At 56.0% G+C, this 9,619-nt stretch overlaps 1 protein-coding gene across 3 annotated transcripts in view; it reads right to left on the bottom strand.

The window, feature by feature from the left end:
• TPRA1 (transmembrane protein adipocyte associated 1) overlaps positions 1 to 7,461 on the bottom strand; it is a 15,289-nt gene extending 7,828 nt beyond the window's left edge. The window contains exons 1-2 of one of the 3 annotated variants that reach the window (XM_081823135.1): positions 7,288 to 7,461; positions 6,767 to 7,069 (exon numbers count right to left, since the gene is read on the bottom strand). The gene's annotated coding sequence lies outside the window, so the exon portion shown is untranslated. Of the gene's footprint in view, positions 1 to 6,766; positions 7,070 to 7,287 lie in introns of those variants that run through there. The other 2 variants (XM_081823136.1, XM_081823137.1) reach the window with 2 other exon arrangements.
• Positions 7,462 to 9,619: the final 2,158 nt, after the last annotated feature.

Raw genomic sequence — 9,619 nt, 5'->3', positions numbered from 1 at the left:
CTGCAGAGGGAGCTGTGTCTGCAAAGGCAGGGATGGGGGGCTGCAGGGGGAAACGAGAATCAGCAGGGGAGCCCACAGCCAAGCACCTCCGAATGAGAGGTTAGGAGTCCAGCCTAGAAGACAGGAGAGCTGGTGGCCTGGGGCCCTGGGAGCCACCCTGGACAAGGCGGGCTTCCAGGTCTCTGGGCCCTCAGGGACAGGAGCAGAGGAGTGGGGCCCACACTGACAGCAGCAGGGACTTCCTCAGGGAGCTCAGGGGGTGCAGGGCAGGTGAGCGAGGCGTGGCCTGGGCACCAGGACATAACAGATGCCAGCATTAAAATGATGACTGGGACAGATGAGGCCTTATGACCTAGAGTCTTCACTTCTGGGTACATGTGTAACAGCCCCAGGCTAGCAACGGTCCAGAGGCCCACCATCAGCAGTACGCACACGTACGAGGTGGCGCTCACATACACAGTGAAACAGAAAGAGAAAGAACAGGCTACTGCTATGGGCAGCAACAGGAAAGGGCCTCACAGATATGGGGCTGAACGGGGCCAGTTACAAATGCACGTGTGCGGCCTGACCCCACACAAAGATCCAGGTGAGGGTCACCTTTGTGGAGGATGGAGGGCATAGTGGGGGGTGGGGAACACCAGCTTCTGGTGCTTGATTGGGGGGGTATACAGGTGTGCTCACCATGGCAAAATTTATTGAGTCACCCACCTATGATCTGTGCACTCTTCTGTATGGGTTGCACATCAGTAAGTTTTAAAAAATTAGAAAGATGTGTTCTGTTTACACTCCACGAGCGCAGGTCTCCCATTCAGCAAGGAGCAGCCCGGGCCGCTGAGCACCCTGTTGCAAGGATCTGCAAATGCCACAGGCAGCCATGCTTGTGCTGTCACTAACACGAGCCCTGAGCAGCAACAGGTGCAGGGCAAGGGCTGCAGGGGCATCCTTGCTACCATTCCAAGCCACGAAACGTGAGCGCTGCCTCTGATTGAAAGGGGGAGGAGACTGAAGCAGATGGGCCGAGACCTGGGGCTCAGGCTCCTCCGTCCTTCTCCTCAACAGGCCACTCGCTGGCTCTGGGATCACATCCCCATCTGCAGCTTGAGGCCAAACCGACAGGGAAAACATATGCCCAACACATAGTAGGTCTGAAGGAAGGATGCATTCTTCATGCATATTCTTCCACCGGTGGCAGCAACACTTACTGTGAGCGAGGGATGAGTCTGGGGGCTGGGACACACCTGCCCTCCCAGGGCCGTCATTCCAGGAGGGGAGCCAGGCAGCCAGCATGAAAACCATGCTAACAGAGGAGTGGAACTGAACAACGGGTAACACAATAGAGACTACCAGGGTCCTCAACATCCACCCTTCCGTTTAGTACTGGAGCCCATGGATTTTAGTGCACACATGGCTTCCCAGGATAATGGCTATTTTCCGAGCTTCCCTGGCCACTGGCTAAGGCCACATGACCAAGTTTTATCCAATCGGAAATGAGCAGTGAATTTAATGGGTTGGTCAGTTTCAGGCCGAGCAATCTCCTTTCCTACTGCCTGGGACAGGGATGTGCTGGCAGGAACAACAGTAGCCATCTTAGACCACAAAACTGAAACCATGTGTTGAGGATAAGAGAGAAATGAGAAGTGTCTGGGTCCCAGCCCTTGCCAGTGGGCCTCCAGGCATATCCTGGACAGCGTGCACACAGACTACCATGCAATACGCAGGAATAATCTTCTATCTTGTTATCCTGACCTTTGTTTCAACAGCTAAGCCAGAATCCCAATGAATATAAAGAGGTACTGCTTTGGACTGGATTGTCAGACAAGCTGACATTTGCACTAGGTCTAAATAATTGAGAAGGAACCAGGCTTGGAAAAATCTGGACAAAGAGCACACCGGGGAGAGAACAGTGAATGCAAATGCCATGAGGTACAAACAGGCTTGGCCTGTTCAAAGGGCAAGAAGCAGGCCAGTGTGGCTGGCGGGGAGATCAGAAAGGTTGGCAGGGCCAGATCACACGGGACCATATGACCACATGCAATGTGATTGCATTCTGAACGCTGTGAGAAGGGTGTCACAAAGGCAGGTAACGGGGTCCCATGTCCACGTGGAGAGGACTGCTCAGGCTGCTGGGGAACACGAACTGGAGCAGGGCAAGAGTGGAGGCAGGGAGACTGAGGAGCCACTGTACCAGTGGTTGTAGTGGGGGTGGAGTGGAGGGATCTGGGATACCTTGGGGAGGGTCAGCCAACCTGAGCAGCCCAGAGACACCCCCAGAGAATGCGGGAAGAACAAGGATGTGGTAGCTTCTGGTCTGGCCACTGGATATTTTGTAACAGCTAGGCCAATGCTACAAATGTGTCCCCACCAAACACTGCCCCCTTCTCCCTAGCTATCAAGGTACAACTTTATTCCAGCACCCCTCCGTGATGCCCTGCCGCACAGGCAGGGGCCCCTCCCCTGGGCCAGAAGCTGAATCGCAACTACGGTAGCTAGGGGCCTTGGGGTAGGGGCAGTGTGGAACAGTACCGGACACCTCAGCAGTGCGCAGGGGTGCTCCAGTTTGACACGGGGACGATGGGGGTGGGGTGCTATGATTTTTCGTGGACAGAGTCCAAGGCTGCCACATGTCCTGCAACACATGGGACAGTCCACCAAATGAATGATCGTCTTTGTCTTTGCCAAGAGTGCCCTGAAGGGAGGCTCTGGTCAATGTCAGGAAGGGTGTTCTCCTTGCTGGGGGCAAGTTTAAGCAAGGGCACATGATGAAATATGGGTGAAGTCTCCCAAGAAACGTCTTCCTTGCTGACCATCAAGACACCCTCCAGGAGGGCGCCTGGGTGGCTCAGTTGGTTGAGCGACTGCCTTCGGCTCAGGTCATGATCCTGGAGTCCCTGGATCGAGTCCCGCATCGGGCTCCCTGCTCGGCGAGGAGCCTGCTTCTCCCTCTAACCCTCCCCCCTCTCATATACTTTCTCGCTCTCTCAAATAAATAAATAAATCTTTAAAAAAAAAAAAAAAAAAGACACCCTCCAGGAGGAAAGCCCCTTCTTTGCACCTGCATGTGGCCGTTGAGGGTCTGCTGTGTGAATGTGGCCATGCTGAGCACCGGGCCGTTACAGCTGGCAGGGGTATGTGCCACCCCCCTCAAGACTTCTGCTTGAGAAGGATGAAAGGATGACTGGTAAGTGACTAGAGCTGAAGGAGAGAGATTCCACCGCCCCCTCTGCCCCAATCACCATTCCTTGTGGAGCGAACTTCTGGTCCCAGCAGCCCAATACCAGCTCTGGCCTAGGACGCGGTATCAAGCGACCCCAGAAGGGGCGGGCCCCGGAGAGCAGGCCAAGCACCCAGCAGCTGCTGAGAAGCTGAGAGGTCCCTTGTGGCAAAAAGAAGCCAGTGAGGATGACCAGGGCCCAGCAGCAGGAAGAATCAGATTGAGAGTCTGAAGGGGGAAGCATCCCTTGGTTTTGCCCGTCTGGCACCCCATTTCTCTGAGGGGGGAATCTCAGCTCCCCCAGTCTCTGTCCATGAAGTTGAGGTACAGCCGACTCAAGCCCTTCAAAATGCCACGGAGTGTGCACGTGATCTAAGCCTGGCCAATCAGGATACTCCACTGTTCTGACCAATGAGCATCAGCCTGGAGACTTTTGCTGTAATTGTTAAAACAGATACGTTTTCTGCTAAAAGTGTCATGGTACTATACAGAGCTGGACCACTTTGACCCCACACATGGCTACCCACCTGAGAATATAGCCAACACAGAGGAATGTAGAGCTGAGAGAGATGGAACTCCATCTCAGGAGACAGAGCCCCATGTGAGCTCCTGGATCTAGCCACACCTGAAGTTAGTGCAACCCCTGGACTTTCTTTTTAGGTATAAAATCCAACAAATTCCCTCCTCTACTTAGGTCCGGTTGAGTCTGATTTCTCTAATTCACTAATGAAAACCTTCTCGCTGACATGGGTTATGGAGCCAGGCAGCTCTGGGTTGCACTTCTGGCTCTGCCACGTACTTGCTATGTGACCTTGAGTGAGTCATTTCTCCTCTTGGAGTGTCACAGGGATAATAACACCTACCCAACAAAGTTGCCCAGAGGATCAAACAGGAACAGAGAAGTAAATGCCTACAAAAGGTCACACCAAGGTAACTGCTGCTTTTTTTCCCAGAGGAGGGCCTGGGGGGTGTAGAGGGAAGAAGGGTTTGGTTCCGAGTGCAAGGGCCCCTTTTGAAGAAGAGTACCGACTGCCCTCCCCCCACCAGTGCCTCTGCGGACTCGGTGACAGCGGCAGACATACTCGCTGAGCCCTCCCAGCCGGACGAGGAAAGTACTTCTGTTACCCCCGCGGACAAAGCTCGGGGCCCGCCAGCCACCTGCCAGGCTGTCTGTCTCTAGTGTCCAGGCCCCCAAGTGGCGACTTGCCAAGTGCCCCTCTCTGGGCGTCAGTTGCTCCACCTATAGATGGAAGGCTCTGGGCTCCATCTAGAGCTATGCTTTGCACACCTGAGTGTTGTGAACGTGCAGATTCTGATTCAGCAGGCCTAGGCCAGGGCTGATGGGCCACACTGCTAATAGGACCCCAGCTGGTGCCTGTTCTCTGCTGGTCAGAGAAGCACTGTTGGCCATACCAGAATTGCCACTATGTGTCAGACCTTGTAAAATAACTGAAGCAATGATAAAAAATAAAACAGTGCACACTACCCGCAGACATAGGACTAAGTGCTTTACATGTAGTACGCTCTTAACTATCACACCAGCCTCTGCATGAGAAGAACTACTCTTGTGCCCATTGTACAGAGGGGGAAAGGAAAGGCACAAGAGGGTTAAGTCACTGGCCCCATATTCTCCTCCCCCCACCTCAGGCAAGCTCCTGGGCATGGGGGCAGAAGCCTGGGCAGTGACAGAGAACTAAGAGGTCTGCAGGCTCAGGAAATGGGGGACAGATGATGGGACAGGGGACAGTGGGAAGGCTGGCTGAGGGCAGGGAGAAGGGGTAGAGCCCAGACTCGAGGGATGGGGAAGGGAAATTCTCAGAGGAGTTTCCAGGATGCTGAGTGGCCTAAGGCAACCCCAGACCTCTCCAGACCAGGGAAACTAGGACAGACTGTTTCTTCCACCTGGGAGGGACTTTCCTGACCTTGTTAACATTCCAGAGGCCATCTTCCCACCCACCAGTTGGACCTCCAGCTCCCTCCCACCCTCCCTCTGTAGCCAGCCTATGGGGCAGGATGCCAGGCTGGCGCCAGTCATGCAGTGCCAGACCTGCAATGAGCCCCTGGAGAGGATCTTCCCTTCTGTGGGCCTCAGCTTTCCCATCTCTCATCTGTGCAATGGGATTGACCAGGCCTGGATGAAAAACCCCAGGGGAGACAGAAAGCCCTGAGCAAAAGAGAGAGGCTATATACTTCATAGTTGCTCTAACACCCCTCAGTGCTTCTGACCCCTAGCAGATTGTTGAGCTTCTAAACCCTGGAACCAAAACAGATTAAGAAGGCTCCATAGGCCCGAGGCCAGCCCTTCATCCTTAACCCTTGAGGCTGGGGGGAGGTGGACGCTGTCCCAGACAGGCCACTCCTGGTACACTGCCAGCAGCCCAGGCAGGAGCCCCCAGGACGAAGGGAAGCCCCCCCCAGTCTGGCCCCTGCCTGCTGCTCTGCCTCAGGCCTTCCGTCCCCCAGCCTCTGGCTTCCACCTTGTTCTCCAAGCTGCTAAGCGTCCTCCTACCTCAGGGCCTTTGTGCTGGCCCTTCTGCCAGTCTCATCATTCAGGGGGCCTCCTCGGAGCCCTCCTTAACCATCTCTCTCGGCTAGCCCGCCCTGTGTTTTCTTTACAGCACTTGGCCTCCATCTGAAGTGAGTGGCCCTAGCTGGGTGTTTGTGTTTACTGGCTGCCCACCCCAGGCTGCTCATGACCCAATCCCCTAGAATAGTGCCTGGCACAGAATAAGTTCTCAACAAAATGTTATAATGTGGACAGATGAATCTCTAGAGAGTGCAGCCAAGCCCTTTGGGGGAGCAGGAGAAGGATCACCCCGGAGGACCCCCAGCCCCATTCCTACCACAGAGGCAGAAGGCAAAGTCACTCTCCACCCTCCTTCCCCTGCGGAGCCTCCCAGAAGGCCCCTCCTGCAACAGCAGCCCCAGCCGCATAAACAACACCTCCTGCCCCTCTCCGGCTGCTGAAGGCCAGGGCAAAGTTGGAGGCAGGTCCTGCCCCACTGTAGACGGGGACAAGGCCCAGATGCAGGGCCACAGCCTAGATCTCTTCCTGCACAGCCTCAAGCCACAGGGTCCACCAGCCCTGCTAACTGGCCAGTCCGAGCCCCGTGCAGCTATATGGGTGTGCTCACTCCCCCTCCCCGAGCGCTCTGCCACCCCCATCCCCTCCGGGCCTCCCAATTACCCGTCGCCTCTCCCTTTGAGTCCTCACCCAGGGGCCCCTTGGCCCTCTGAAACTTCCCCAAGGGGGTCCTCTGAGGCTGTGCCCTGAGCGGGAAGGGATCACTCCCGGAGGAAGGGGCAGCGACAGGTGGGCCCCGGTCCAGCTGTGGGGATGCCAGCTCTCCCGCAGGTGTCTCGGGAAGTCACTAGATGCACCCAGGCTCTGGGAGCTCCCTGCCGGGGAGGGGCTGTAGGTGCAGCGCAGGCCAGGGGGCGTCCCTGGAGCGGTGGTCCCAGCCGCGGCAGAGAGAGAGCCCCGTGGTAGGGCTTCAGGACGCGCGGCGACGGGGCTCCCCTTCCAGGTGTGGCGGGATAAGGTCCCCTTCTTACCTGAGGGCCCCGGGCCGTGCTCAGGCCCCGCCGCCCGGGCCGCTCATCCGCCACCGCAGAGTGTGCCGCCGACCCGGCACAGGCCCCGGGACTCCGGCCTCCAGCCTCCAGCGCCCGGGGCGGGCGGCGGGGCCAGGGAGCGTCGCGCAAGAGCCGCCGGCAGCCGGCTCCGCAGGAATCGGGGGACGGCGGGAAAGGGAAAACGCGGTCAGCGCGCCGGGCCCACCGGCCCCCAGGACGGCGTGCAGCCTTTCCCGGCAGCGGCGACCAGAAGGCAGGCGCGTCCTTTTCGTTCGGCCAAAACTGCGAAAACAGCCACAGCCCCTACTTATAGCACTCAGGCTCGCCCCCAGGCCCCAGTAGCCTATAGAAATGGAGCTACACCAAAAAGAGGGCGCAAGCCGCGGAAGAAGCCAATCAGATCCCTAAGAGGCGGGGCGACCCGCTGACCTCTTAAAGAGACAGGAAGCGGGCACTGCGGGGGAGGGAAGCAGCTTCGGGGTAGGGAGGCTGCTGCGTACCTTAGCCTGAAGGCGGCCAGGATCGCGGACCGGAGAGCTGAGGACACTGTCGCCTCTTGGCCCCCGCGCCTGCCAGCTGTCAGCAGCTGTCAACGGACCCTCTCGCTCCAGCCTGCGCTCCTCCTACCGGGCCCGACCGCGGCCCGACGGTCCAGGGAGGAGCCTCCGCGGACCGCCCCCTCGCGTGCCCGCCGCCTTGGGCGCCCCGCAGCGGCAGTCGGGCCGGGTGACCTTTGGTCACCTGGCTGAGGAAGGAAGGGTAGGGACAACCCCTCCCCCGGAACAACGCGTTTCCACCGCACGCCACGCTGCCTCCACGTCCACCATCAAAGCGCACTGGCATCCGGGTTTCAGGCACTAATTTTCACAACAACCTTGCAGGGTGGTTATTATTAGTCGCCTTTTCAGAGGAGGAACCTGCGGCTTAGAGACGTTAAATAACTTGCCCAAAGCCACACAACTAGGAAGTGGCAAAGACTAGACGCGGGGGGTTTGAACCAACCCTCCTCTCATCTCTAACTTCGACGGTTCTTCAGGCAACTTCCTCTGGGAAGCCTTCCGTGGTTGCACCATCCTTGCGTTTCTGACATCTACGGCTGTGTTCACTGCGGGCTCTCCTTACGCTGGCCCTGCAGGGCCCTCCCGCGTCTGAGTCCTCCTCTCCCACCCATCCCCTCTTCATTCAGCGTGCTCCAGCCACAGTGCTTTCTGTTTCTCTGACTTGAATATACCAAAGCTTGTTCCTGCCTCCCACTCTCTTGCATCTGTCCCGTCTGGCTGGCTCCTTGTCACATGACCTCCTTCTTGCCATCCTAGCTAAAGTAACTGTGCAGTCTCTGTCACATAATGCCCCTTTATTTCCTTCCAAGCACCATCTTTCTTACATGATTATATTCATTTACTTGCTTCCTAGTTCATCAGCCATCCTCCACTAGAATTGTTAGTGTCATGAGGACAAAACCATGTTTGTCACATACCCTGCAACATCCTGAGGCTGACTTGGTGCCTGGTGCAAATTGTAGACACCCACTTATCACAGTAACCCCAAGACACACACCCCGTGATACCACAGCTGCTTCACAGTCGGGCTGGAATGAGATTGGCCCCGATCTTCTAAAACAGGAGAAGGAAGTCACCAGCTCATGACCATTTGGGATTTGGTTTGTCTGGGACTTTCCCAGCCTGGACCGTGGTCAGCTCAGCGTGCACAGTTTCTGTATCAGCCGGGAGGAGCTGTGCTCCACGCTGATGTCTGCCTTCCTGAATGGGCTATGGGGTGTCAAGGTCACTTCTAGAGTTGCCAGGAAGCACTACTCACATTTAATTGGCAAAAACAAGTCCTAGGCCACTCCTAACCTCCAGGGTGCAGGAAACAGTCCCTCCTACCATGTTCCAGGAAGAAGAAATGGAGTATCTGTGACCAGGCCAAAAGACTACCCTCCATCTTAATTGTGTGTGTCTGTGTGTGTGTTTTGAGACAGTACAGACTTTCCAGGGCGGGGAATTTGCTATTACTATTGCAATGGACAATTCTGCATTCTATACTCTGAGTTTGGGGCCTCATGTGTAGGTTTCTGCAGGACTTCATTTGTGGAATAACTGAGGGTATCTATTTCATCCCCTCCCCTTCAAGGCAGAATCACGGTCTTATTCGCTGCAGTATCCCCTACTCACAGGACAGATGTGGTGTCAGCAAAGTTCAAGAAATGATAGTTTGACAAACAAAGCAAAACAAACAGCACTCCTAAGTGCTGTTCCTTGCTCTACACCAGGCTTGGGGGTGGTCATGCTCTCTGGGCCATGGCTGTTGCAGAGCTGGGCTCCTTGAAAGCAAAAAAAGAAAAAAGGGAAATCTGCAAATAACAGAAACAACACGACAGTGCTCAGCTGTCAGAAGAAAAGTCGGTGCAATTGGATAACCATCGAAGCCAAAGGAGCAGCCAGCAAGGCTGACTAGACCTCTGGGATGGGCTGGCAGAATGCCACGTGGGTTCCTTGGTCTGTACGAGGAGAGTGTTCCCAGAGGTGAAGGTCAAGTGAAAGCCCCTGAAACTTGTCCCCACCCACCCACCTCAGCCAAGATAGTAGGTAAAAAAACAACATCACCTAGCAGGGGAAATGCAGAGATTAGTGCTACCCATGAAGATCTAAAGCATATGGAGTTGGGGGTGGACCTCATCATATCCCTAATGAATTCATCAATCTGACCTTAAAACAATACAGAGAATGGTAGTGGACTGCTGCAGACTCAACCAAGGAGTAGCCCCAATTGCAGCTTCCGGGCTGGCGTCCTTGCCGGCATGGGTCGGCATGGCCTCAGGTACCCATCCGC

Source organism: Leptonychotes weddellii, chromosome 1 (assembly GCF_054177405.1).
Source record: "Leptonychotes weddellii isolate Sample4059 chromosome 1, ASM5417740v2, whole genome shotgun sequence".
Taxonomy (NCBI): Eukaryota; Metazoa; Chordata; class Mammalia; order Carnivora; family Phocidae; genus Leptonychotes; species Leptonychotes weddellii.
This window is presented reverse-complemented; position numbering and strand designations above follow the sequence as displayed.